The following is a 6,000-nucleotide window of genomic DNA, read 5'->3' on the forward strand; positions in this document are numbered from 1 at the left end:
GCTGACTTCAATTGTTGTTTGTTTGTGGGTCTTTCTGCCTTTAGTTTTGTCTTCAGCAAGTGAAATGCATTCTCAATCAGGTTGAGATCAGGAGACTGATTTGGGTCATCATCCGTTTGTACTATGAAGTGCCGCCCAATCTACTTTGCTCCATTTGACTGAATCTGGGCAGACAGTATATCCCTGTAAACTTCAGAATTCATCCGGCTGCTTTATTACATAAAATGCTTAGGAATTACAACCATTTTCATACACAGTCCCCCCATTTTCGAGGGCTCAAATGTAATTGGACAAAAAAATATAATCATAAATCAAATGTTCATTTTTAATATTTTGTTGATAATAATTTTGCAGGAACTCATGGACATTATCTTTACCAGGCCTTTACTGCAGCTGACTTCAGTTGTTGTTTGTTTGTGGGTCTTTCTGCCTTTAGTTTTGTCTTCAGCAAGTGAAATGCATTCTCAATCAGGTTGAGATCAGGAGACTGATTTGGGTCATCATCCGTTTGTACTATGAAGTGCCGCCCAATCTACTTTGCTCCATTTGACTGAATCTGGGCAGACAGTATATCCCTGTAAACTTCAGAATTCATCCGGCTGCTTCTGTCTTGTCTCATCATCACTAAACACCAGTAACCCAGAGCCACTGAAGCCATGCACGCTCATGCATAACACTGCTCCATGTTTCACTGATGATGTTGTGTGCTTTGGGTCATGAGCTGTTCCAAGCCTTCTCCATACTTTTTTCATCCTGTCATTCTGATACAGTTTGATCTTAATTTCAGCCGTCCAAAGAATGCTTTTACAGAAGTGCTCTGGCTTTTTTAGATGTTTTTTTTGGCAAAGTCTAATCAGGCCTTGTTTGCACCTTGTGGTGAAGCCTCTGTATTTGCTCTGGTGAAGTCTTCTCTTGATTGTAGACTTTGACAGTGACATGTCTACCTCCTGGAAAGTGTTCTTCTCTTGGCTGGATGTTGTGAAAGAGTTTTTCTTTACCATGGAGAGGATCCTCTGATCATCCACCACTGTTGTCTTGTGTGAACGCCCAGGCCTTTTTATGATGCTGAGCTCACTAGTGCCTTTTTTTTTTTTTTTTTTTTCTCAGAATGTACCAAACTTGATTTGGCCACTCCTAATGTTCCTGCTATCTCTCTGATAGGTTAGTTTTGTTTTTGAAGCCTAACAGTCATCTGTTTCACTTGTATGGAGAGAATCTTTGACTGCATGATGTGGTTCACAGCAACAGCTTCCAAATGCAAATGTCACACTTGGAATCAACTCCAGACCTTTTACCTGCTTAATTGATGTAGAAATAACGAAAGAATAGCCCACGCCTGTCCATGAAACAGCTTATGAGTCAGTTGTCCATTTACTTATGGTCCCTTGAAAAAGGGGGGAGGTACATATAAAAGAGCTGTAATTCCTTAACCTTCCCTCTAATTTTGATGAAAATACCCTCAAATTAAAGCTGTGTGCACTTTAAGCCCATATTCATTATATAACTGTAACTTGAAAATGTTTTGGTCAGCAGCTAAAATAATACAAATTGTGCCTGTGTCCAAATATATATGGACCTAACTGTATGTTGTGTATTTATATATACATGTGTATATATAAATATATCCAGTACACACACATATATGTAAACAGACTTTTAATTTGGATGTGATTAATCACGATTAATCGATTTGACAGCCCTAATAAGTAATAAATGATTTCCTTTTTGTATGAATTTATAGCTCATATGTTGGTATAAACTCATTATTTCTAAAGTCCTACAGTAATTTTTACATCAAAACACAGAACAATATTCAGAGCTGAGTAGATTACTTACCATTTGTAGTCCATTACTGATTGCTGATTACATATTACATGTTAAAAACTGCATTTAGTAACGTAATCTAGGTTACTCATTTAATGTAATGTATTCAGACTACTTTTTAGATTACTTTTATCTAACTTGTTTTAAACCTACCATAAAATGTATCATAATGATATAAAATGCAAAGAGAAAGAAAATATATTCCTTTTTTTTTTATTATTAACATCATTAAATTCATTAAACGTTACATAAATCCAGGGTTTCCCAAACTGGGTTTAATGTAAGAACTTTACATTAAGGGTTTGCGAGGTGATAAAAAGTTAGTAATTAAATAAATCATAAAAATGTAAAATAAATTATTTAAACACTTGAACACTAAAAATAGAAATATTTAATTAGTTTAACTGAATGTTAATATGACCATTAAGCCACATCAAACTGTGAACATGCGAATGTGTTGTTAAATGATTGAAACTTTTTCAGCGATATTTCACATAAATATGTAATGTCAAATGTTTTCATGTTTGGTTGACAAAAACATTTGGGAATCCCTGCATTACATGAACAAACATGAAAACAGCAATGACATTACCCACCCAAAAGTCTTTCAGGTTTCAAAATTTTAGTCCAGACTTCCAGAATCAACAGTTACTGAAGATTGCTGGATATGATGAGCACATAGAGTTTAACATAGTGCGTGAGGAGTGTTTTCTTTTTTACCCAAATCCAGATGCATGGTTTACAAATTTATTTACATGACATTTACACAGCCATTCTATTTTGTGAATATAGTCAAAGCTAAATGGCATTACACAAAGTGGGATTTTTAGAAAGGAAAATTTAAAATAAAATAAAAAAGAATTAGGGAGAATCAATAAATTATGAAGGATTTACTGCCCTTGTGTGAATATGTAATCATCATGTAATCCATAAAAAAGTAACTGTAATCTGATTATGAGCATTATAAAATGTAATATACTCTAATCACGAGTACTTGAATTTTAGAATCTGATTATGTAATCCAGTTCAGTTATTACCCATCTCTGACAATAGTAAAGATTTGAAAAAAGAAAAACAGGACACGCTTATCTTGAACATGTTTCAAACCTTTAGCATTTCAAAATCTCAAACCTACAGGAGTAAGTGTAAGTTTTTCTGTGTTGTGTGTAAATGACTTACCAGAGAAGAGAGTTGAAGATGACAGAAATTCTGAATGAAGGGAGAACTGTGTGTGAAAATGGCACAGTTTAACTCGTATTAGAGATTCACCACTTCTCCTTTAGTCAGAACTTTAGTGACAGTAGCCTGACTGAGAAATCTATGCAAATTAGTATGAAGCTTTCTGAATATTCAACACATTTCTTTATATTTGCTTGAAACAAATCACTGTCTTGTGAGATCCAGTGTTCAGTGCTCATGTTGATAATAATTCTCAATGCTCAGGAATACGTTGAATTGTATTAAAACTGCAATTCGAGAACACTATGTACAGGAAACATGCATTTTATTTCTTCTCGACTTTTGTATTTCAGATTTGAGATATTACATGTCAACATTGTATTACGGTAACACTTCTCATGTTCTGAATTCTGTTTTACGGTGTACTTCAAATAAGGAATGTGGGACATTGAGGACTAAATAGTCAGCAAGCATGTTTTCTTGCCCAAAATACTGACAGAAGCCGAAAGCAGAAGAGATTTCAGCAAAATACTGGTGTCTGTATGTAATACTGTGTCTGTGAAGTCAGCAATACGAGCTGCTCACTTCTACAGCTATATACTTAGGCCTGTATAGTAAGTGTAATACTGTAAACATTTACATTTATTCATTTGGCAGATTCATCATAGAGGCAATAAACACGAGAATAGCTAGTAGCCTACAAAATTTTAGATATTAGAATGGGGAAAAATTAAGGAAAAGTAGAGTATAGAAGTATAGCGGAAGGATTTTTTTTCTCTTTTTCTTCTTTTACAAACTGAGAGACTTTCTCAGTTTGTAAAAGTTTGTGGCAGTCACAGTTTGTGAAGTTCAGATCAGAGATTCCTTAGCCCCCAGGAAGCCCTCACTATGCCCACACAGGGCCCGCACTATTAATCTACAACAATACATCTGTTTCACTTTAAATACTTTTCAGCTATTGTAAAATGAACACTCAATGCTGATTGGCTCTTTTTTTTTTTTTACCAACAGAGGCACTCCCCGGCCTCCCCCTCCCCTTCTCTATCACCTAGCAGTTGTAATTACATCAGCAGATTCGGCACATTTGCGATAGAAAAGCTGCGCTTTCCAGCTTCATTAACATGGTATGGTATGTTATTACAGCTGTGAATTTACAAACAAAAAATACACATTCTGAGACATGAACTGAAATGAATTGTGAATTTTATTAACATTAAATCGTCCTCCTCCCATTTTCACCTCAAAATTTTGGGGAAGCTGTGCCTTCCCTGCTAACACTTTTGGGGACTCCTTTCCTTCCTAAATCTATCTGAAATCTTATTGCACAACACCAGTGAAGTTGCAACTCTCACTGGCCAATGCCAGCCAAGACGGCGAATAGGGGCGGGGCCCTTGCCGCTATATAATGCGCCATCTTGGCGGCATAAGCTCAGAATCTTCCGACTAAACCAACAGCACAGCAGACCTGAGCAGTGAACACGGCAGCCTACGCCATGTCTCGTTCCCGTCTCTCAGGGAACCGAGGTTTACGACAGTAACCAGAGATGTTCCCTCTCAAGGACGGTCACTCGACATGGCGTCAGAAGCTGACACTTTTGGGGACTGTATAGAACAACGCTGTGGGAACAGCGAAGAAAAAACTCAGCCTTGCGGAGTTAACATGAACAGTTCTTGCAAAGACAAGAATAATAATCCCCCAACCAATCATAGACAACCTTACGACATGCCCCAAGGAGATTGAATGTAGATTTGATGTTCGATCGGTCGGTCGGTCATTCGAATGTTTGATTTTAGCATGGAGTACGCTTCATATATTTCTCTGTTCACGCTCCACTTCATCTGCCAGTGAATTCAATGATCTTATCAGATCTCCAGCCACCATGTTTCGAACGATCCAAACGGAACACACTTCTGCCAATCCCCGCCTTGAAGCAATGATTGACGGAGGGTGGGCGTGGTCAGCTCGGAATGCATTTTCAAAGCCGCACTGAATTTTGCTACAAATATCCCACGGCGTCGTGATGAAAATGCAATCCTAAGTGTTCTAACAAATAGCATTTAAATGATCATTTTGCTACCATTTCTGCTTGGACATGTTACCTATATCAAATCAATTTGTGTTATACATTTTCATTTTGCAACTTATAAAGCGTTAAAATTTGCATGCAATTTACATCCCTGCAAACACATCCCTGCGGGGCCCATGCTGGCTTTTTGTGGACACAGTGGGCTAGGGCCAGCCCACACCAAACCTAAACAGGCCCAGACTGGGCTTGCCCAGGTGAGGCCCACAGCTTTGGGCTCACCACAGGCTCTCTGTGAGCAGGCCACACTAGCGGACTGTCCACATTAATCCTATGATGGCCCAGTGTGGGCCAGCCCGTTTAGGCCCAGAGCAACTTTTGTATCCTTTGGGCCCATGCAGGTTTTGTGTAGGCAGCCCTGTAATTCAACTAGGAGAATACAAACAACATTGACTGGCCATTCTTTAGCCACTCAATTGAAGGGGAATGGCACAAACCAAAAGAGGCCTTTTCAGAATCTGTTGTTTCATACAGGCCAGTGATCCTCAAATCTGGCTCACGAGATCCACTTTCCTGCAGAGTTTAGTTCTAACCTGAATCAGACACACCTGAGCATGCTAATCAATGTCTTCATGATCATTAGAAAATCACAGTTGGGTGAGTTTGATCAAAGTTGGAGCTAAGCTCTGCAGGAAAGTGGATCTCGCAAGCCATATTTGAGGTGTAACAGACACGAGCCTATAAATAAGAATTCCTTACCACTAGGGGTGCTAGGGTGTTTTAGGTTTCCTTAAGTAAAGCCATGTGGGTAGAGGGAGTTACTAAAAATCCAACAAACCCAGGAAGTTATCGACCAATTGCTTTAACTTCTTAACTTCAAAAATTAATGGAAAAGATTATAGTTCACAGATGATCTTATGAGTTAGAAAAGAAAGGTAAATTATGTAAATATGTAAATATCTTTAGAGGTAAA

This window comes from Sinocyclocheilus grahami, unplaced genomic scaffold (assembly GCF_001515645.1).
Source record: "Sinocyclocheilus grahami isolate Dianchi unplaced genomic scaffold, SAMN03320097.WGS_v1.1 scaffold548.1, whole genome shotgun sequence".
NCBI classification, from domain to species: Eukaryota; Metazoa; Chordata; class Actinopteri; order Cypriniformes; family Cyprinidae; genus Sinocyclocheilus; species Sinocyclocheilus grahami.